Source organism: Pteropus medius, unplaced genomic scaffold (assembly GCF_902729225.1).
Source record: "Pteropus medius unplaced genomic scaffold, Ma_sr-lr_union100, whole genome shotgun sequence".
In the NCBI taxonomy this organism is placed as follows: Eukaryota; Metazoa; Chordata; class Mammalia; order Chiroptera; family Pteropodidae; genus Pteropus; species Pteropus medius.
This window is the reverse complement of record NW_024347788.1, coordinates 11,949,116-11,973,745: the sequence shown is the minus strand read 5'-3', so window position 1 is coordinate 11,973,745 and position 24,630 is coordinate 11,949,116. Positions and strand designations below refer to the sequence as shown.

General features: G+C 43.8%; 1 protein-coding gene and 1 pseudogene across 1 annotated transcript in view; both read right to left on the bottom strand.

Moving 5' to 3' along the window:
- The window catches only part of CSMD1 (CUB and Sushi multiple domains 1), a 1,293,618-nt gene that overhangs the window by 1,151,971 nt on the left and 117,017 nt on the right, over positions 1 to 24,630 (bottom strand). The gene's annotated exons all lie outside the window — the stretch shown is intronic.
- On the bottom strand, positions 16,493 to 16,611 carry LOC120614538 (uncharacterized; annotated as a pseudogene).

The window sequence follows — 24,630 nt, the reverse complement described above, 5'->3', positions numbered from 1 at the left end:
ATAGTTCTCTCTGTTATCGACCCAAAATTATTTGCCATTAGTCTGGGATGCTGTTCATGATCATATTCTTTCCCAGAAAGATAATAAAGCTCTAAGAGCCGCTGGCAGGAGGGCTGTCGACTCCTGTGCTCGGGAGAAGAACGCATTCACAGGTAGGCTGACGGCTCACGCCTCTTTTACGTGCCCCTGAGATTCGCTGTGACACCTCCGTCTCATCTTCTCTGGGACAAGGCACGGCCGCCAGCCTAGAAAGGACCAGCTGCCCCAGACTAGGAGGCGGTCCGTGGACAAGGAGCTCGTTAGTATGGATGCCGGGCTTCGCACGTCTAATCAAAATGCTTCAGGAGCTGGGGTGCAAACGGTAATTAACCAGCGTCCCTGATGGGAAAAGCTAACTAAGAAGGCTTAGAGGAGCACTTTGCACATATTTCAAAAGACCTTCTTAGAAAACAACTTCTGTGCCCTTAGAAATAATGTGCTCAATGTCAGATATACTTTTTCTCAAAATCCCCAAATAGAGATAAGTCAGGTGGAAACGTTTCCCTAATATATATATATATATATTTTCTTCTCTAACAAAGAGTCAAAATACATATTGATATTTTATCATTAACTGTTAAATGCCATGTTACTGTTTTACTGAGGTGAATCTGACATATGATATCATGTTAGTTTCAGTTGTACGACATACTGATTCGATATTTGCATATACTGCAAAAGGATCGGCACAGCAAGCCCAGCCAGTGTTCGTCACCACAGTGTCACAGATACTATTCACACTTATAAGTATAGATATATACTGGATCATTTCGACCACATATCTGTAATGATTTAAAAAGTCCCATATTTTATATATGCACTCGACATCTGATACTCTTGCAACTGTAGTTCTAGCAAGGTATTGTGATTTCTTTAGAAATAGTTGACTATTCCCCATCTTTGACTAGATTATTGAGGAGCCATAATTCCACGTCACAGCCTGAGGTCTCGTAAACACTCTGAGCAGAAGCAGTCTGTGTTCTGAGCTAAGATTTAGGGAAGCCTACCTCCAGGGGAAGAGCCAAGATGGCCAAGAGTTGAAGCTGGGATAAACTTTCCTTTCATAACGTCATGGAAGGAAGGAAGAATGGTCTTAACGAACCGTGGAAAGATCAAAGAGGGTGTGTGTGTGTGTGTGTGTGTGTGTGTGTGTGTGTGTGTATTCAAGCATTCTGCAATCTTTAGTGTATCTGAAAATAATGGTGAAGAACTTGGTGACATGGGTACAGGACAGGACAAGAGTGGGAAAGCCCACGTGGAGCGAGGCGCAGCCCCTTCGCCTGCTGGCATCTCTCGAGCCAACACCAGACGCGGGGCGGCTTCCTGGGTTCACCGATGCCACAGACCCCCAAGCAAGGCTTCGCGGTTTCCGGCTATTTGCGCGCAGTCACGAACGTTTGCTTCTCCGACAGGGAATTCTGGAATGAATGACTCCAAAAGGGAACCCGTCTGGGTTGAGCTGGGATCTCGAATTCCGGGCAGAGAGGTGTCCTGGTGCACCCTGCAATGCCCCTCCCGCGACCGTGTCCTCGCACACGCCTCAGCCCTCAGAGCACAAAAGCACGAACCGTGCTGAGCGCTGCTCCGCGGCGGGCGATGCTCACGTGCGTCACCAACGAGCCATGAATGGGGCGCGGGCCGCTGCTCTCGGGCGCAGGCACGTGTGGGGCTTCGAAAGCGCTCACTCCCCGACGGCGGCTGTTTCTTTCTGGTCTCTCTAATTTTTCATAGAACCAACAAGAACAGTAGAGGCTTCGGGCACCTGAAAGGCAACTTTGGTCACGAGCGCTTCTGTGACTCTGAAGGTGAGTGAGATGCTCACGTTCCATGAGGCGGTCTCAGCCCACGGAGACAGCCACGGCCCGATGCTCCGAGGCACAGAACGGGCCGGCCGGCCGCCCAGCAGAGGACGTTCCAGGAGGGAGAAACAGCAGGTGGCCGAGACGGCCTTATCGTGCCCCTTGGCGAGACTCAGCATCCGCTAGGCTTCTTCCTGACTCTACGCCTCTGTCCACGCCCGCCCCCCGCCCCGCTTTTATAGAACACTTATTTCTGAAAACTTGTCATTACAAACTCTTTCTCTTCTGTCTTGAGATGTATGTGCATCTTCTTCAAGACCCTCCTGCCAGTTTTATGACCAAGGGCTGTCTTTCTCTAGGATGTGAGAGTCATCCCTTTGAAAAGTGACCATCCAAGGTGACAGCACCCCACCTGTCAATCTCTAGGGGAGCATGGGAGCCTCACCTTAATGGGCACCACCAAGCAAGCACATGTGGTCTAATCACAGAGGAAACCATCTGCAAACTCAGGAATAATTCAGTGTGCTGGACCAGTCCCATGGACCAACCTGCCCCGCGAAATCTCCAGCCTGTCTCCCCAGAGCAGGCGACTGGCTGAGGTCTATGCCACCAGGGTACACCCCGTGAAGGAGATAGGGTTTCCGCTCTCGTTATTACGCATGATACGTTTGAACTTGTTTTAAAATTATTTGTGTTTTTTTCCCAACTTTATTGAGATATGAGTAAAATATAACACTGCGTAAGCTTAAGGTTACAACCTGATGATTTGAGACACGTGTATATTGTAAAATTATGTCCACAGTAGGTTAGTTAATATGTTCATCGCTTCAAATAATTACCATTTTTCATTGTGGTGGTTTGATAATTATCTTTTAAAACAATCACACTGCACTGACCTTCGAGGCAGCTAAGTACACCTCACAGGAAGCGGGAGAAAGTAAGTATCTATGGAACTGAGTTACATCTAGAATCTAGGAATCTTTGAAGGCTAAAAAATGAGCACAGTTCCAATGGATTCTGAGAGACAGACGGACTGAAAGCTCTTAGTGATCAGCGAGACATCATGATAAAACTATTTGTAGATAATTAGAAAGCTTCCTTTGAAAATCACTAGCAATAACGAAACAGCCTTAAGTGGGATAGGTACACAAGAAACGGATAAACAGCTTTCATGAACATCAAGACCAATCATTTAGAAAAATGTAAAAATATCCATTTATATAACAGAAAAGTAGAAGCCAAGCGAAAAACGCATGACATTTACTCATTGATCTGAAGAGAACCGTTTCTTCTATCCTCAGAATTATAAACAGGTACATGAAAGATCTGAATACGTGAAGATACACACAGTTTCCAGGTGACAACTTTCCCAGGTGACTCTACAAATTCAAAGTAATCTCAGTCCAAATCTCAAAGTATATTTTTAAAGAATTTGAAAGGCTTTCTAATTTTTAAATAAAGATTTTAGTAAAGGGAGATGAACTGTCCAAACACAAAAATAAAATGTACAAAATGGAACGCAGCTTAGTACTGGTATTTTAACAGACAAGGCGGCATCTGTCCCAGGGCAGAGTCGGGACCAATAGGACACCAGAATGTGTGTGAGTGTAGAACTGGATTCTGCATAAAAAGCGATTCTGAAAACTAGCTAAAATTGTTTTTCGGAAAAATATACCAGTCATAGCACGCACCGAAAGGATTTCCAGAAAAATAACATCTTTTAAAGTGCTAGAAACTCACACGTATTAGTATTTATGTAGCATCCTGCTGATAAAGACCTCATTTGAAACTTCAAAACTAGAAGCTGGGAGGAAAAGATTAATCATTTTGACTGCCTAAAATGACGTGTAACCTCTGTATATCCCAGACACCATAAATAAAACCGTTCCCGTGTCTGCCATCTGACAGTGGTGTCCAAAAGAAACAACAAAAATGAATGAATAAAAACAAGCCGGCACTTAGAAGGAAGGGTGACTCAGAGAACTTGCAAACGGTGAGAGAGACGACAATCGTCCCACCACAATCAGTTTCGCAAGGGCTCACGCCAGTTTTGCAGGCACCGAGCTCGCCAGGCCCTCTCCGTGCCCAGATGTAACTTTGATGTGTCTATTCATTCTGTGAAAGGATTTTCTCCCTTTCGATATTCTCTTGCAAAGAAATATATTAATATTTGAACACACTTACATTGTCATATTTTTCCTTGCTTCCTGATGTATGAATATCTGTGATTTTGTAGGGAGGGGGTGACTTGAACTCAGTTCTCGAAACATACATGTCCTTCCAGATGCAAAAATAATGTGAGATCCGTGTGTTGGCAAATTGCGTGACATCACCCAGTGGAAGGATCAAGTGATCTTAATGACGCCTTACGCAGTAGATTCTATTTTCAGAATCCTTATGTTATTAGAGCTCGCTCTAGAGTCACCGGATGCCCTTTTGTTTCCTCCCATGCTAGTTCCAGTTTAATAAAGAGGACGGTAAAGTCATGCATACGTGAAAGTCACACCAACACATGCACTTCCTTAGTCGTCTTTAAAGGCCATATAGGCAATGATTGCCCACAATACAATAGATTCGTCGCTAATGTTGGTGAATCGTTAAGATGCATTAAGGTGATCCTGGCCGCTTTCCAAAGTGATGATCAATTCCAAACTTTGGAATCTAATGTTATGATTTATGGCTTGCTCAAAGATGCCTTCCTAGAAAAGCTTGAATGGACCTTGTCCCCTTAGTATACGATGAAGAATTCGCGGAAACTAGCTTTGAAATGTACACTAGGTAACGTTTACCACCGGTTACTAATAATTTAATCAACATAAGTCATAAACAGTCACTACGTATCATTCCCGTCTCTCTGCTAAGAAGAGGTGTCGCATGATGGCAGGAAACAGGGTTAGGGCCGTGACAGCCCCTGACACACACCAGACCAGACCCCCTCCAGGAACAAGTCAGCCTCACTCACTCTCGAATTTTTATTTACAAAAGAGAGTGTATCTTTCAACCAGTTACTTTGTAGCTTCTAATTACTGAAAAGGTCTGTGGCTGCCAACCACCATCCAATTTAATTCAAACTAAAAACGAATGAAATTTTAGCATCAGTAAATGAAATTCAGCTCTGTCGGATTCTCCCACTGATGTCTTTCTGGTGACGTCTGAGATACCAGGATTTCTGATATGAGTGTTTTCACAGGAAGTCATCAGGAGCATTCATGCTGCTCTTCCAGGGCTATTTCTTGGTACCCAGGCTCCTCACGGGATACCCCGGCTACTGCCATCACATCTACCCTGAAGGTGTGTCGTGACGATTAAATGAGAACCTGTGTAAACAGCTGTCGCAATTAGCTAGTCCACACGTAGCCACCATCAAGACAATGGCCATTCGCTCAACACACCTCTTGAATGAATGTGTCAAAGGCACGGGATCTTGTGCCAGAGTCTCGACAGTCATAACGTGTCTGAAAGCTACATCTCATAAACACCAATAAAACAGTCTGAGGGGGTGTGTTTTATTTCATGGTTACTTAGTTTTTCAATAGTTCAACAGTGAGACGTCGGCCTCTAATGACAAAACCCTGTTTCCTTTCCAAATCAGAATTAAATATGCCTGTATTCTGAGCAGAAGTAAATAATGAGTTGAGTTGATTTCCAAGAAACTCAGACCGTATTTAAGCAGATGAGGATCTGAGGATCTTGGAATATGGGTCTCCCATCATTGACATTGGAAAACCAACAGAACAGAAGCAGTGGATAACAAAAATAAGTCATACTGTGAGATATTCAGAAATGAAAAATCGTAGATTATAGAATCAATTGATTTTGATAAAAAGAAGGTATATTGATAATTTTTTTGTGTACTTACTGAATAAACTGGCAATCATATACTGTTTCCAATGTGAATGTGATTTTTTTTTTTTAATGTAGAAGAAACTCCTGACTTCTTTTGTGTTAACAGCAGAGAAAAAAGGACAGACATGAGAGTGGGAGGGAGATAGAGAAGGGGAAAGAGAGGGAGAAAAGAAGAAGGGAAGAAAGTCGAAAAGGCCTTGGAATGAAGGAGGAGTCGGGGGAGGTGGGGGGACGGGAGGGAAGGACAATAGGACAAAATGGAGTTGTTCTTGACCAAAACACAGCCTCAGCACGCGCACGTGCCCTGTGTCAGCGTGACTGCTTTGTGAAACCCACGGAAACTTACAAGTGTCTTAGCATTTTCACGTTTACGTGACTCAGTTTTTCCCTAGGAGACTTAATATTGTGACGTGATACCAGATACTTTTGGACAAACCTAGAGAACAGGTCATCATCGAATGCACTGTGTAACAAGCTTCCCTACAAGGGCTGCTCTAAAAAACACACCGTTTAAAATAGCACAATCGACAACTAAGAGATGGAAACGGACGATTAATTTTCACTTCCTGGCGAACACACACAGAGTAATCCCGCATTTGGAAAAATGTAAGAAAGGAAACAAGCTTTGTAACAAAGCAGTTTCAGATTGGAGACTGTTTAACGTGTCTGGCTATCAAATTGATAATATTAAGTCATAAGATCAAATAGGTATGGAACTGATTTTGCTTGAACTCATGTTTATTTTTCTCCTGGACATGAGTGAGTTAACTCACATGAATAGTGAGATGTATTCTGAGATCCGTCTAAAATTGTGCTTCAAGGACATGTGTGCGTTTTGCACCCTCTCTCTCTCTCTCGTGCATACACTTTATCATGTGCAATCTGCCTTATTTTGGGTAACAGCTAAATGTCCTTTGAAAATTGCAAAGCGCTTTGCCGATGTGTGGCCGTCTTCTTCCTGTGCTCTTCGGAATGACAAATCATTCCTTATCCTTTAGGTGACTAAGACCTTGCTCAGCACAGCCGGGGTGCCTGGGAGGCTAAGACATCTGAGTCGAGAGGTCTGCCAGCATCTTCCTGGCACTCCGGGTTGTCACCGTGCCACACTCCCCAATCCGATCCCTTAACCTTTCTCACTCTCACTGGCTTTAGTTTTGAAATGGTGATGAAACATAAATTATTTTAACACGAAACACTTTGCATGTAAATATGAGAACCGACCTAATAAAGACTCATACTGCAAACCGTGCCGATTCCCACCCCGCTCGCGTACCGCTGATGATCCAAGGAGAAGCCCCTTGGGATGCTGTGTGGCCCGGGGACACAGGGAGCCAAGGGGACAGGCTCGCTGGAGGAGGGAGCACACCCGCTGTGTGACGTTGGCACGCATCTCACCAGAAGGGCGGCTACGGTGAGACGGCCCGTGGGCCTCGCTGTCACCGTGAACCTTTGCCAGAGTAGCTCTTAATCACCAAGCCCTTTCCACACTAACCGAATATCACACAAAAGGATTATCTGAGCCTTCCTGATGAAACAGCAAGATGAAGAAACCGGGACACTCAGTGTCATCTACGAACACTAATTTCTAATTTTCAAATGAACGCGACAGAAGCATCAGGTTAGCGAAGGTTGTAGAAGTTTCTGGCAAGTGATGACTCGATTTTGTGTGATGCAGCCAGACAGCCACACCCTGAGCAACCACCAAGGATCCTGGAGAACGTCAAGCACGCCGCCCAACCGAGTGCTGGCGAGGGTCCGGGCACGCTGGGAGCCTGGACACAGGCCCGCGGGGCCTCCCAGGCGGACCCCACGAGCTGGCGCGGCTCTGGCCCAGGCTCGACGTCCCATCCCTAGTCCATCTAGTTCTGTTATCTCAGGCGCTGTACCCCCTCAGCCTGTGGACAGAGCGAAGGCCCAAGGCACTGAGGACCTCAGGTGGATGTGAGCGACCCCGGCCCCCACTTCCCGACGGCAGCCCATTCTGTGCCAGCCGAATGCCCGCCTCTCCTCTCTGCCCACATCAGCTCATAGGAGAAACGCGATGGTGGATCTGTCTTTTAAATACAGCGGATTAATTTTTCACACTCGTTGAGAAATAGTCATTAACATCATTGTCAGGTCATACAAAAAAATAGACACCTTTTCATCTCGGTCACGTGTTGAACCCTTTCAAGGAACGGTGAATTTCATTTGGAAATCGCCCATTTAATCTCAAAAATCGAGCCACGTGTGATCACCTTGAATTCCTGAGCCATACGTTGAGGTGAACAAGTAAAAGATGAAGCAAAATAAAAAACGGAAGATAGCTGTCTGATAGAACCCCCCGCCCTCTGATAGAACCCCGGCTCCTGATAGAACCCCTGCCTCTGGATAGAACCCCCGCCTCTGAAAGAACCCCCGCTCCTCTCAAAGAACCCCTCGCCCTCTGAAAGAACCCCTCGTCCTCCACAGGCTTTGCACGAGGGAAGCTCAGCGCACCTGCTCCTGCGCTATGATTCATCCAGTCAGTTCTAGGCAGTGATTTGATTTTTAAAAGGTGCCACGTTACACAAAACAACGTTGGATGTCACTTTGCCTACCTCGTCATCTCAAAATAGAGGCATTCTAAAACTTGAAAATAATTACATATTTTCGATTTCTCTCATCACAGAAGTAATACATTTTCAAAGCAAATTCGTGGAAATACGGAAGAGTACTCAGGAAATCGAGGGCCGTGACGATGTCGGAGGTCGTTGTGTTCCCGTCTGTCCAGTCTCCCTGTGCCTTTTGCCATGGCCCCCACAGCTCCTTCCACAGAAGGCCGACCTTATTTCCAGGCACTTTGACTAGGGGCAGAGCCATGTGACCGGCCATAGGAATTTTCAAGGGTACATCTCAAGGTGCCAGTTCCAAACCCAGGGGCTGAGAGGGATCACTCTCTTGACCTTCTCTCGCCACTGGGAGGAAAGTGTGCTCCAGAGAGCCTGCGATTCTCGCAGAAAGGAAAGACCCGCGGCACACACGGGAGCTGGAGGCTCCCCTGAGGGCCGAGCTGAGCCCAGCCCCACGTGGATCAAGCACCCCGACAAACCACAGGTGCATAGGAGGTAAACGAATGCTGACTGCTCTGAGCCACTGCGGGCTGGGACGAATTGTCACTCGGCATTTCTATGGTCATAGTAGACCCTTATGTTAATAATTCTAAAATATGTATAAACATATATACATACATATGCATGTTTTATATGTGTGTGTGTGTGTATATATATGTTTACTCATTTGTTAAATGAAATAAAAATACTACCTATAGCCTTATTACTTTAAGAATTAACTAAAATCACGCATTTAAAATAGCGGCATGATATCTTTCATATAATAATGGATCAATAAATGCCTGATATACCATCATCTATATATTTAGTAGTAAGATACACATAACATAAATGAACAAAACAGAAAGAGACTCAGAGATACAGAGAAAAAACTGATGGAAGAGAGGGTATGGGGCTGGGCGGAAAAGGCAGAGATGGCGTGCTCACTGGCCATCACACTGGCCGTCGCAAAGCCGTCACGGGGACGTAAAAACAGCTCAGGGAACACGGTCAGTAATATTGCAACAAGTATGTACGGTGCCAGGTGCGCCCTAGACGAATTGGGGGGATCGCGTCGTAAATAATATAAACGTCTAACCGCTACGCTGTAAAATAATATTGAATGTCAGGTGTAACTGAAAAATAAATAAGTAAATAAGTAAATAAATGAAAGTGAATAAAAATAATAAGAGGAGTAGTGTATTCTTAAAATTCCCCATGAGGGAAAATGCAAGATCCCTTTCTAATGCCCTTGTAAGTTCAGTAAAGCCATCGGCAGAAATCCCCTAAGACATAGAGCTCAAACCGCGGGATACGGGTCCAGTCCATAGCTCATTAGCATCATCCGCGGACAGCGCGTCGAACTGCGTTTCTGTGAACAGCACTAAACCGGGCCACACGTCACGACGAGCACACTCACTTGCACGTCAGTTTCCGGGGCGGTGCACGAACCCCCTTCCCAGTCCAGGCAGCATGGCACAGCAGTGGGGTGACAAGCGAATGATTTCAATCGTCAGTACCGGTCAGTCCATTGGCGGTGGCTCCGCATTGCTGTGTTCGGGCCAGGATGGAACAGCATTCGCCATGGGGGTTGCTTGTGGCCCCGTGTTGCTTATTTGCACGATAGAAGGGAAAAGGTCCAAATCCCTTTACTGATGCGCAGTCCCATCTTCCCTTCTCCCTTCAGCATTCACGGAGCAACTGCTAGATCACAGACCTTTCTGGTAGGTTCTAGAGACCCACGAGAGAAGATGGGGCTCACGTGAGTTCCCCGGAGCCGGTGCCCGCGCTCGGAAACAATGACCGTAGCGAGCGAAGCGCGTCCTCTGAGGGCGTTTGGGACACTGCAGATGTGCCCGTGTCCTCCTCGCCACTGACGTGAGGCTCAGGCTCCCTCCCGAACACCGGTTAGAGCGCAGGCAGCGGTCCGCCCGGTCCTCCGAACGAGTGGCTCCAACCACGTGGGACACACCGGTCCTGAAACAAATCACCTTGCATGACCACTCAGGAAGATGGCCCGATGGGAGAAAGCGGGGGGACATGAAGCATCTTGGAGTCCCAGAATCACCCCCGTGGCCTGGACCGAGAGGCATGTATCCATCCCAGTGACGGCGGTTTCAGAACTGAAGAGCTCTCTCTCCATCTCTCTCAAACACATTTGAGTCAAATATTCTTCAACTATGTTTTTAAAGCCGTGAGAGGAATTATTCGGGGTCGGGGATAGAAACTGTTTCTCAAGAAGATGAGTGACTGACAAAATCTTGTTTGGATAATCGGGGGGCACCTTGTTCTTTCTGACACGGTCACCTCAGGAAGTTGCACTTTGCCATCTGAGAAAGATTAACACGAGCTTTAGAAGCTTTACCGCCACTGTCTGCCAACTCGAACTGAGAACGAAACAGATGCATCTTATTACTAATAACGGCAGTGACAGCTATGAATTCAGGGACGCCTGTCGGCTCCATTCATGAATAATATGTGTATCGCCTGGGTCTGGATTCACACACATTTTTCTTTCAGTGTAAAAATACAGTTTTCAAAAATTAGGGAAAAACACTATGGAAGAACAATAAAGTCAATTAAATGTGCTGTGATGTTGATACTATCCTGGATCCGTATCGAGAGTTTCCAGAACATCACTGTGGGATGAAGCAGTCGACTCGACATCTCCTATCAAGTCCTCACATTTTGAGCAGCAAGGGGTAGAATTCAAATCTCCAACTATTACCGTGACCTAAGAATACTGTATGTATAAAGAATTACTAATTTTAGCTCTTCCACATATTTCTAATTAAACTCTACATTTAATCGTATCATCATTTCCTTGCTATCCTTCATGGACATTTTAATTTGTTAAATTTTAGAGGCAAATCATTACTTATTTTTATGGAGATTTCTTAAAGAATATTTTACACAATATAGCTGTGTCCAAATAAATATTATAAGTAAATATTATTCTTGTTAATAGTATAAATAAATACTCTTACGTTATCCCTGGAAAACTCTATTCACATAAAATAAAATGCGTCTGTCTTTCTGTATGTAATTTGCTTCGTCCCGGGCATGGCATTTAGACTTTTTAATTAGTGGGAGTTTGGCTAAACTAAAGCTGACATTTCTGCTTTTAGTCACTACATAGCCAGGTTTCGTTCCCTACCAACAAGCGTAGAAGTTGGTACAGGAAAAACACGTGTTCAGTATTGTGGGGGAGGGGGAAGAACAGTGATTAAATTACCGATTGGAACATCAAAAATTAACTTTGAGAAAAGTCGTCTTATATGTTCACATCCACTCAGAAGGCGAAGAAGAAGGGGACCAGGACACACTCTCACAAACTTCTAAGGTTTGCGTATGGAGAGCAGAGACCAAAGTCTTAATTTGTGGATTACTATTTGTTACTGTTTTGATCTCTTTAGAAGCCAAGTAAAACGCATGTATTGCAAAGCATTCTTAAACAGAATATTGTGCACTGTCTCGGCAGTATTTCCAAATCCAGAAGAAATACTTTAATCTGCTTATCAATTTAAGACCTTCCTACATGCTGCTGAATTTGTAAAATTTCTTTCCTGTTTTCTGTCTGTTCAGTGCCCACTCGCCCTTGGGACTCACTCGTAATGTCACATTTCTGACAGAAGCCTTTTGGTCCTACCGACCTCCCTCGGGTCAGACGCACCTGTCCTTCATGGTTTTAATTCATCTGAGATTTCATATACTGCCCCGTAGTCTCCTTATGCTGTTGGCTCCACGAGGCCAGAGGACACGTGTGTCTTTGGTGATAATATCCACTTGGCTAGTGCAATGTCTCTGACACTTTCAACAGGAATTTTCTTAACGGTTAAGAGAATGATGATTTAGTAACCTAAAACATTTTCCTACTACCTGTAGAAGGCTTGCTGTTTAACTGGATAATAAATAACAAATACTAAAGGCTAATTAAGGCAAACCTAAAATGAGAACATCTACTCGAAGCACAAAAACACTTGCCTTTCTGCGCCGTGCGACCAAATTCTTAAAGACGGGAATCTATTTCTTGTTAAATGCACAAAACGCACCACGAAATGCACAAAATTGATGTTTCCCCACTTGTGGAGCATAGAACTAATGGATGACGAAATCAGGGAGAAGGCAACAGTTCCCCACCCCCCTAAGAGCTGATTGTACAGCTCAAAAATTAGGGTAGTTTATTTTCCTCGTTGCATTACGCTCTTCCATCAAATGCCTCTGAGCCTAAATGTTGGAAGTCCTCATGCCCAGGGCAAGCCTCGTGGTCGATTACAGACCCGCAGTTCTCGGCAACAAACCGTTTGGTACAGAGCTGAGTCAAGCAAGACTAGTGCCGTGGGGAATGATGCCAGGGACCAAGGAGATGCCCCTAGGATGTGTCTTCAACACGTTCATCCTTTTCAAAGATGCCTTTGACTTACGACACAAAACAGGAAAATTAAAAACTGAATTAAAGAGCCATCATTTCGAGCATATATGGATCGAGATATTTAATGAGAACCCCGCTTACATTACTCCACTCAAGGTCCACAAACATCTAATGACATGGCCCTTCCCCCTCCCACCCGGAGAGCCACTGGAGACCTAGGGTGAGTCATGCTTTGAAAAAGCAGATGCCACTTGCAAGTGGTTGGATCGGAACTTGAACCGAAATATGTAACATTATGAAATGCAGAGCCAACGGCATACGTGTTCCATAGTTAGACTCGACCAGAGAATTATATTATTTACAATAAAAATTAAGATATAAACATATTCACTTTACTCCAGAAAAGAGAAGTCGATGAGGTAGAAATTAAGGCAACATAGATAATTGTGGTTGAAATATCAAAACAAAACAAAGAAAAAAAATTCGCATAAATGTTAAAAAATAACGCAGAATCCTGGCCAAGGGCTGACTAATTATCCAGCATCATGGGTCAGCGGGGTGGACATAAAACAGTTAAAATATACATCAGTGTGAGTTGACAGCTTTTGAAAAAGCACTGCATCCACCGAAGCCTATCATTGATAAAATAAATCGTATAAAGAACAGAGATGGAAGCTGTATACGTTAGCTCATGGAGATTAAGTGGTTTACAAGAATACTCCTTTGGTCTGAACCACATGAAATTAAACTGCTACCTTTCCTGCAGTACGAAATTAAAGAGTGGGATAAACTAGGTATGATATTAAAAGCAAGACGGTAAAGGGATATTTGTTCTAAGATTTTCATGTGTTTTGTCCTATTCCACCCACCGAAATTAAAGGATTAATCGGATTCCATCAGCAAGTGATTCCAGCCAGCATTTGAGAGAAAGTTGCCATGCACGTGGAAAGCGTCATTATCAGAACACATAAAAGACAAAGTGAGAAAAATCAGACTCCAGCCACGTCAACATCCACCGCCTCGTTAATCTCGTCTGGTGCCCGGGAAGTTGGGAAGAGCCGGCTAAAGAAGAGAACAGGGGACAAGTCCATCTCGCCGAATAGCGAGCTAATCTGCTTCAATAAGAAACACAAGACTTAACCTCAGCCGAGAACACGCAGTCTCATTAGAGTTCCTTCCGTCAGGCTACCTTGAACTTCGGCCCACTGTTTTTCAACCGTTGAAACAGGAGTAGTTTTCCAAAAATAATATGTTACGTTTAATCACCTGAAAGTGTTATTTGACTATTTTTGTTCTAGAGGAACACAATTTAAAAAAAAAAAAAAACGGTCTAATAAAAGTTAGAGGTGTGATGACCATGTATCGGTGCCCTAGCGAGGGGTATTTGTGAGTAGCGACTTGGGAAAAAAACAATGAGAAATGTAATTTTCATTCTTCATTGTTAATTACGATGTCGTCTGCTACATGGTACCAGTCTTTACGTCAATGTCCTGACGTAACAAGACCCTGTTTTGTGTGTTGAAAGAATTTCTATTTGCTCATTAAGTCATTCAATTAATAAAACATTTGTGCTCATCCATGCTTTTGCTCCCTTTAAATCTTTTAGTCTCTTTTTAGCCAGTACACGATTTTATTTTATGAACATGGTTTAAAATAACTATTGCAGACAATGGGAAAAGGTATGATTCTTTTTTCTCTAGGACACAGTGAAATCAGAAGCATAGCTGCCGTCAATCAGGGAACTGTTTCCTAACCAACCAACTGTTTCCGTCGATAAAATTTTCCAATAGGGGCTTTAGAATATAATCCGTGCAGATACCCGCCGAGGGTTAAAAAATAAATAAATCAAATAGAGAACCAAGAAGCTTTTTCTTATGATAGCTGGAGGCCAAGAAATTACAGCATTTTGTACGAACTGTCACTTATACAATTTTGACGTTGCCGTCACTGAAAATTCCTCCCCAGCTGGACAGGCACCGTGGGCGAGGAGGAGGCCAACGGTGGTTCCTTCCACAGAGCTCAGTGGGCTGGCCACGCGGGCAGTGGGGGTCGACGCAGCTGTCCCTTACCTGCCCGTCCTCCGCCTCTGAGCTGGACACCGCCGTGCCGAGTCTGCATCTGACAGTCAGACAGCTCTAGAGAGAAGGGGGTTTCTTTCCTCCGTTTGGGACCACAGCTGCCTCCCATCGAAGCCAGGGGCTTTGAGTCCCTTCTACTCTAACTGCACACAGGCGGAACATTTCCATAAACCACGGCAAAGCAAGATCCCCATTTTACTCCACACGCTCTAGTCCGTTAAGGAAATATGCTATAAAGTGGGGGTCCCCAACGCCCAGGCTGTGGACCGGTACCAGACTGTGGCCAGTTAGGGCCCGGGCCGCCCAGCAGGAGGGAAGCGGCGGGCAAGTGAGTGAAGCTTCATCTGCATCTGCAGCGGCTCCCCAGAGTCAGCATCAGCGCTTCATCGCCGCCTCGGGCCACCAGGCGTTAGATGCTCGTAGGAGCACCGGTCCCTGGTGCCACAAAGGTTAGGGACCGCTGCATTAGACCATGCATTTCTTGACAAAATTCTAAGCATAAATGATTCTTCCAAAAAATAAACTTGTCTTATTTATCTGTCAAAACTCACGGCAACACTGGGTTCCAAAATGGACAAGATTTTAGCCCACTTTTAAGATCCTCCTAGCAGATGTAGATATTTATGTATGATTTACATAGTTGAGAAAGACTATTGTTAAAAATATGTTTAGATCTTTCGAAATCAATGACATAAGCTTCACTGATTAATTTATAGACTGAAAGAAATACTGCATGTTTTGGTCTTAGCAATATATTCAAGAAGAAAATATGCTTAGAAAATCAAATGCGAAGTACTAGAAAAGATCTTTCTGTTAAAATATAAATATACAGGAGTAAATTTATAGATTTATATATGTATATATCTATATATACGTATGTGTGTGCGTGTGTGTGTATACATATACACACATATGTACACACACATACATAGACATATTACTCCTACCCAGAGCCCATGTTATGAAGAAAAATAAAACCTGCTAACATTCTGAAAAAAAATCAGAAGAGCATAAACTTGCCACTTATCTATCTAAAAACAAAAGTTTAATTTGTGGTCTGCAAATATATCTCATTCTCTATATCTTCCTGCACACAAGAGAGTTTCTAAAAATAAATACCAGATCTTTCTGGTTTGCTTTTTATTCTAATCATAATGAGCGAGCACCAGTGAACATGTTAGCTCTTCCCAGAAACCCTAGAGGAACATGGTCATCAAAGTTCAAGTCCCTGGCGAGCCTCTTCGCTGGGCTTCTGAAAGGGTCTCCAGAGCCCTAATAACTTCAACTGACACATCGCAGGAGAAATGCCAAACTGTTAAGAGATCCAAGGCTCCTCAGTAATTCACGATGAAAACAGTCTAGATAAACCCGGACACGCGGCCTTTCAGAAAATGCACGTGGAGCCATCATACTGTCGTTTGAAAATGTCTAGTGTTGCCGCTGAATTTCGTCAAATACAACAAAATCATCCTGGGAGATACAACAGTGTTTTCATCCAGTTTTATATCATCCAAACACAGTGTAAGCTGAAGAGAGAGTACTTACAAGAAGGTCAATCCACTCTCTCTAAATTTCTTAAATGTTCGTAATCACGTATTATTGATTAAATAATCAATGATTTTATAATCGCATATAACCATTTGAGCTTCATCACTATATTTCAATGAGAAAGTGATGTAAAGTTTTTTTCTTTTCTTTTTTTTTTTTTGGCGAGGCAACCTTTGGTTGCCCTCACAGATTGCAAGGACCTTGTCAGCTTACGATCCCTTATTTTTTAAAATTTTTTTATGCCTAAAGCCCTCGGTCTTCCTAGGAGGTCTCCCATTCAAGTACTAACCAGGCTCGATCCTGCTTAGCTTCCGAGATCAGACGGGATCGGGCTTGTTCAGCGGGGCGTGGCCGTAGACAATGTAACGTGTCAATGGCAAGAACCCTTAGAAAATTATTTCAAACAAAATTTTAATAACACGTATGGCAGGTTTAGCCTATTCCCTAAAATATATAATTAATTTCCTGGACGTAGCATGGAAATTAAATTTATCCTGTCTTCCGAATAATCAGTTTTACTGAAGGTCTATTTAGGCAAATAATTAAACTTTATTTGAACAAGTATTCCTTAAGCGCCTACTGTGTGCGGGTCACTGCGAGAGGAACGGGAATGTGCAGGCCAGCGCGGAAGGCCGTCCAGCTCATGCCCTGCGCGCTGCGACGCGTGGTTTCCGTGCTTTGTACCAGCACAGAACTCATTGGCCATAAAATGTCCTAAAATATCAAAAATTTCTCTTTATTAACTTTAACTTATTGAAATAAGTTCCCTCCAAATTATACTGTTGGGAACCCTTAACCATCCTTAGGTGGAAAATGTTCACTAATATTTAAGGAATAAAAGTATCATTTAGTCATACAACCATATGTTATTAAATGAATTAATAATTTGTCATTTTATCTGTATATTACTTGTTTTGACTGGTCTTCACATTTCGTAATTAATTTTTCAATTTTAAAATCTATTAATCATAGGGACATAGTTTTCTGTTTCCTTCTAAGTCATGATTTGGCCAGGCAGGAAATGATGTACCATTTCACCGGGTGACCTAGGATGAGTCACGACAGATCAGGCCTGACACAATCAGTGGCACCCATGTCAGTATCGGGGTGGGGGGCAGCGATGTATCACGATGGATGCCTACGAGCCATAGGACATGTTAGGGCGAAGCTTCGTTGCTTCATCTTTGAACTAAATTAACGGTCCATTTCAACTGGCTGCCAACCAGTTTGCAATTGCGTACCAGCCTCTCAGCCTCCCAAACTAAGCACAAGGCGCGATATCACATGCCACCTGCAGCCCAAGCGAGCTATGGACACGCGTCTTTGTGGGGCTAGCTTATGGAATCATGCTATGAAGGAAAGATGAGGTTTGGGCATAATTATGATTTTTGAGGATTCTGGGAGCAGAAAATGAACTGAGGATATTATAGCCTGACACGGGTAATTGCACTAACACTGGGGTGATGCCATTAGTGACAGAGGCGGTGTGCTTAGCGCATACAGGCACCATGCCTGCCAGCCGGTCTGGATCGCACCCATTCACCCTCTGATGAAATAAGACAGAAACGCTTCCTGTCTTTCTCACTGGGGTCGTGCAAAGGCCTGGGAAGCAGACATATCAGCTTTAAATGTTTCTTTTAAGGAGTGTTCATGATGAGGACACATATCTGGATATTCATCATTTTCATTTCAAAAGTGTCAATCAAATCCGAAATGTTGGCTCCCAAGGAGAGCTGCAGTTATTTTAGAGAAAACCAAGACTGCTGTGTACTAATCTAGAAAGTTCTCTGAGACCATTGAGGAAGGAGCTGTTGAACCAGGCTTTGAAAGGTGATGAGGATTTGGAAGAAAAGTGAGAAGGGCTCTCCGTGGGGGAAAGAGGGACAAAAACAAGAAGCTAGAGCGTAAAGAGCCTGCAGCGAGTGACCACGCACGCGTGGGAAGGGCAGGGACTGGATTTAGAAGAAGCCGGGCAGAACCGAGGGCGCGGACGCATCACGAAGCTTCACGGTCGTGGAGACACCGAATCTGTCCAGGTTCGTCACTCCAGAAGCTGTTCATTCATTTTCTTGTTCAGCACGATGTGTATCAAGTACCTTGGGAGTGTCGTGAACTCTGTGTCAAAAGTGACAAACATGTGTCCCCTGTCTCTACGAGCCTGAGGTTCTAGTGAGGTCCCATGAAAAAGCCAGATATAAACTTGCACAAGGGACATGTCACTGGAGAGAGGGCCAGCGGGGAGCTGCGGCAGGCCCTAGGGCGGGGGGCTGGAAGAGCAGGCGTGAAGGGCGGGCCGCCTTCGGTGCTCACGGTTCCCAGGGATTGGAATGCTGGGGCCTCGGAGGCAAGCGCGGATGACGAAAGAGCGTTTGGGGCTGGGATGGAAAACTCGTATGGGGTTTTATGGCCTGTGTACAGTTGCGCTTTGTTTCCATGGCTTTACTATACAGCTAGGCATCCACACGTGCGTTTGTATATAAGTCTATAAATATATTGTCATATACACATAAGCACATAAACACATGCACGTGTACACATACTCTATGTACGTGTGAATCGACTGTGTTAGTGATAAAATATGAGGGTCTTTTCCCACAGATACGTGTCTGGGATTCTCTAGGTATTCAAGGTGTTGTCATCTCCTTAACCTCACGTTGCTCACATGCAAAGATAAAATTCACCATAAAAATATAGAAAAAATCCGGACACAGGAAGAAGGTAGCCGTGTGCCGGCCAGGAAGGGAGCTCCCTCCAGAACCTGCCCGGCTGGCACCAGCCCCCGACGCCGTGAGAAAGTCAGTTCTTGTGTTCGAGGCACCCGGGCCGCCTGTGGCAGGTGTTTGGCTGTGGTCGCCCGAGCAGACGAGGACAAGTACCTCTTAGGGATGCTGGTTCGAAGGGAGTGGAAATCCCTTCACTTTTGATTCTGGGATTTGTACTGCTGGCTGCTTCCCGCAGCAGCTTCCAGCACAGAGCAGCATCGAAAGACCAGACGGGAGCAGAGTCCCTCCTCGTGGACCTTTTGAAGAGTAAGGGACACTTCTCCAGAAGACCCCCTTTGGACTGTCCCACCTGTCCCACGCCGGACGCCCTCCTTCTAAACTGGCCCCGGTAATGTTCCCGCATGAAGAAATGACGGAATGTAGGAAGAGGCCGGTTTCCGTCATCCATTGTGCCCTGCGTTCAGTCAACATTCTTTGAACTGAATTTGTAGAACTTCTACTTTTGTTCTCACATAGAGCATCAGTTCAGGAAAAAAAAAAAGTCTTTGTGAAGAATATCAACGTTAAAGGAAACATTATGAAGCAAACCACAGTGATCTGGTAGATGGCTGCAGGTAGCCACACCGGAAAGGAGATCAAGCATACTTTGAAGGATGAGATAGTGTTCTCCTTTAATAAAAATTTATATAGCTAAATTATCTTATTTGGAATAATTTAAACGGAATTATATAGAAGTGCCTAGCAAATGGCAGATGCTCCGGAATGTCTTAAGGTGACAAGGAGTAAAGTCTTTGCTGGTGGTGCTCACTTCTTATTGAGTCACCCCAGTAAAACCTTCCCTACGGAACTAGAATTTCGGGGCTGATCGACGTCCTCCATTCTACTGATCAAGAAACAAAACCGAAGAGGCTGCTATGGCTATTTGGTGGAAAAGTCAGAAGTAGAAACCAAGCCGCTTCCTGTCCAGTCCTGTGTTCTTTCCACACTCTTCCAGAAACCTGAGGTCAAGTCTTGTTCTATTTTCATTGGAAGGAGAAACTTAACTGGTAAGACTTACACAAAACACCATGAACGGAATTGTTTAGGTGCAGAAATGTAACTTGAACAAAGAAAAGGCTTGCTCGTCCGTCGCCGGTCGGTCGCGGCTACAGAGAGGTTGACAGTTGACAGAGCTCTTTGACTTTCATCGTCTGACCTGATCTCCAAAACAAGCTCTATGAGGCAAGAAACCGCGCGATGCGATAATTTACCGAAGACCCCCAGCTGGTACATGGCAGAGCAGAAACTAGAATAAGATTTGTATTTCTTCAGTTTCTTAAAAAAAATCTACTGTGAGCCCCGTATTAGGTCTCGGAAGCAGAGGATGGGGAAAGAATGGAGGAACCAGCCAGCAAAAATATGTTCACGACAGTTCGATAGGTACGGACGCGAGGAAAATGCAGACGGCAGTAAGAATTTGGGGGAGGCCATCGCCTCGCCCGGAGGCGGGGTTCGGATCAGGAAGTCTGGCCCACGGACCTGGCCTTTCTGTTCAGAGACCAGGCCTTGGTCCCTCACCTAACGAGGGCTCCACGACACTGGGCTTTACACTCCGGTCAGAAAGCTCGTCCTAGAAAAATAACGGGACAATGTTTTGCATCAAGCAAAATGTATTTAAAATAAAGGTCTGTCTTATTTTCTGGGGAAAAAAAAAAGGAAAAGAAAAGAGAAAAGAAGGACCAAATCTGCTTGGGAACCCGTTTGTGTCTACTGCCCCAGCAGAGAACCTGCCGTCCTAGAGGGGGTTTGGAAAAGCGTCTCTGGGAGGTCCTGCTGCTCCGTCATGGTGGGCGTGGCTTACTTTTCAACCTAAAATTGTAGTTTTCCACGTTTTGAGTTTTCTCATATCACAATGCAATTTCTAAATCAAACTGAATGATTTAATCACATGCTGTAAATTGGTAGAATTACAGGGCAGATTTATGAAAAGAGAATACTATTACAACCCGTAGTTTAAATTGCATCATTTTGTTTGTAGCCAAATTAATACAATTCAGCTACCGCACTAAATATGTACTTGTGATATGATTAGAAATAAATCATCAGCAGCGATACGGTAATGCAGGAAGTTTATGACGGTGGAATTTGGTGAAAATTGAAAAGAGTTAATAATCTGATAAAGTGTGGGCAGAGAAAATTAGAACGATCAGCCACAAATCAACTGCTCCAACCCTGTATTTTAACTTGTCAATTCTACCATTACGATAGTGTCGGAAAGCTAAATTTTGCCTCCAGATATTATGCGTCGTTCACCGTTAATAATGTTCAGCCATCACTTTGGTGACCGGTGTTTTCCATATGTGAATAAGAATGTGTCATAAGGAGCAGAGGAAGTTACACTGAACTGAGCACACGTAACACATAACTAAAGGTCTTGGAGCCTATTCGTAAAATTGTATAATGTATGCGACGAATGAGATTTACAAGTTTGTAATATCTCATATCATCATGGGTTCTCTTGAACAATATTTTTAAACGTATGGTGTTAGAAAAATTATTCTAACTTCCTACTAATTTCCTCATATAAAACTCTTGGTTTATTCTTGAAGTAGTCTAGTTAATGGCTTTACAAAATTTACTGCAGCCGAACTACAAAAATAGTTTTAAGCATTGCCTGTTATATCACCGAATGCCATTTAAATGAGTTCTGCATAAATTCTTTCCTTTCGCGATTGATTCATTTTTAAACTAAGTACACTATATACATCCTGATTACCAGAAAACTCAGCAAATCCAAAATTAAATCTTAACAACAATGTCGAGTTTTAACATTTTTGTCCAAGTTTCGACTTCCGCTAGCCACGCTCCCCATACACGGACAGACATGTACGTATACAAGCGAATGTGTGCAAGGACGTATGCGTGGATATATACTTCTCACATATATTGATATATAAGATATTATTTTACGATTTATATTTATATGTAAATAAGATATGGAAATATATTTGTATATATATACTTGCATATGCCCATATGTAGTTCCAAATATGTTGTTTCTATTCACATATTTATTTTTGTATATGTAAAAATATATGGATAAATATTTCCCTGAATAAATCATGTATCAGGCCACATAATATGTGCCTGGGGATAAATGCCAATAAAAAAAAAGTAACGCCTATAGAAGAAGAAAAGGCAAAGGTATAAATAAACGAATAACTGTTTACAGAGAAACACGCATTCGGGAGGGGAGCTGCGAACGCAGCGTGACTCGTGGGGTTGCGTGAACGCGACGCCGACTCGCCGCTTCGCCGTGCACGAAGCAGATGTGCTGCCACCGCCTCTGAGTCTCCCCACGGGGTGCAGGCGGCGCCCCCTGCCTCTCACGCTGCAGGGGATACAGAAGACCGGAATAGCGCGGTGACAATAGCCTGTTCGCCGGTGGCACTCGCTACCCCTACACTTCAAAGAACCCACGGCAGGTGGATTGTTTCCTCCCATCACGCTTGATCCTCAGTCCCCACCCAAGATGGAGCTACCTTTGTAACAGAAGAAACATCAGTGACTATTATCGTAATGCTAATATTTGTCATATTAACATTAACAAAAACTAAACCCTCATTTAAAAAATGTTTATGTTACATAACAATTAGATCGACCCTCGTGACCAAATGAAGACTTTATTTCCGTCCATTTATTTGATACGGAAATAGGTCTCCTGTGTTTATTTTCATTTTATCTAATTATTGTTCAGGGTTTACACAGGAAATAAAATTTCCCGATTAACTTCTAGAAATATTGTGCCAAATTTATGGCCAACATATTATATGTCATATATTTCCCTGTGTTACTTTGGTCTTTGTTCTTCATTGCGTTAGACTTTTAACTTTGATCTTTAAAGCATAAGAAGAATTCATGTATCCTGGTCCCATCTTCAAATTTTCTCCTCTTAAGACTGGAATATCAAACATTCAATAAGCACGTGTTATCTGCCCTCTCTCCCATCTCCATCGGACTATTCATACTAAGCGATAGGTGCATTCTGTGGAAATGTTTCTGGAGACTTCTTTCGAAGAAAACCATTGAACTGAAAACGCTCACGTGGAGATGCTGGCTGCTCAGCCACAAATCAGTTCAGTGCAGATGGTCAGTTCCAGTGCTCGAAAGAGAAGCAGCTCCACGCCCCAGCATATGAGCAAGAGAGAACCAGGGCGAAGAGCTGATCTGCCATGTGGACTTCTCCGGGCGAGGTGACTGCCTCTGCTAACGTGTCCTTTTTAACTGGCCAGCACATCGGTTACCCTGTAATCAGCGGGCTTATAAAATGGTTCTGTTCACCAGCATCCGGCTTTCCCGTGATGAAAGGTTTCCTGTTTTGGCAGGAAAGCCCAGCGGAGGCGGAGGCGGGGCATTCTCTGCCCCTGCTCCGAGAGTCAGAGCTTTCTTCAAACTGCTTTTTCAGGCTCCCTCCCTCCTCGTCTCGGGGTGGGGTCAGATGCACTGGGGAAGCCTCAGCTGTCCGGCTACACAAAGAAAAGATACAGGATCGGTCGACGAGGTCACTGTCAGAGCACCGGATAAGCTTGAGCACGGAGAAGCATTAGAAAAATATAGCGATAGGTAATGCACACTTATACTGAAGGGTAAGCACTTTTTAATACAGCTTGTCTGGCAATTAAAATATAAATATCGCCAAGACTAAGTTCTAACTGTTTCCCTGTGGTTTTTGCTGTCGATGGTCATGAAACCCAAAGCCCACTGAAAAGTCATAAGAAAATGACCATCATCTTTTTGGAACGACAGAAAGATAATAAGAAAATTAACTAGGAAAAAAAAAAACTACGCAAAGAAAGGCATAAAAACAAGTGAATGGGGCAGAAGTTCTCTGAAATCATCAAGCTGAACTGAAAATTCAAAATAATTCTGGACCATTCGTCCCCGTCATTCAAGTCACTCTATGATTTCCTTATGGAAGCTGTAGATTTGGCGGCTTGAGGGGGGTTGAGATTTGTGACCAGATATGCAGACATTTGTCCCCTGTTTTCCTACATTTTTACATGACCCAAGACTCTTCTGCAAAATGATGATAAAAACTGCCTTGTACATAGTAGGTACTAATGAAGAGAAATTATTGCTGGTATTTTTATATGTGTGTTGAGTTTTTTTTTTTTTCCTTAACTCTCAGGTGTCTATACCTTCAGGTCACTCCTTCTTCCTCAAGCTTTATGTTCCTAATACTTAAAAATGGTAAAACGGTCCATGCGCACGCCCCCAGTGGGACCCGCGGCCTCACACCTCCTGATCTTCCACACCATGAAGCAGTGCAGTAGAAAGACTTATGTTTTAGGTAAAATATCTATATATGTATATATATATTAGAGTGACAGCTTAGGACTGGGGTGACATCCGGCAGGACACTGAACCATGTAACCAGGTCACTGTAACATTCAAATCATGTCGGGGATGCAAAAATATTTGTATAAGTATAAAGGATTATTTTCCAATTTCCATTTAGAAATATTGCTGAATTCAGGTAATTAAGAATAGCTCGGGAACATGTACTGATAGAATCCAATCAGTTCGAGTATCCATTAATTATATAAACTTTATCTTAAAAATAAAGCGTCTCCACAGAAGTGATTACCTCCCCCGTAAAGCACTTAGGTGCCACTT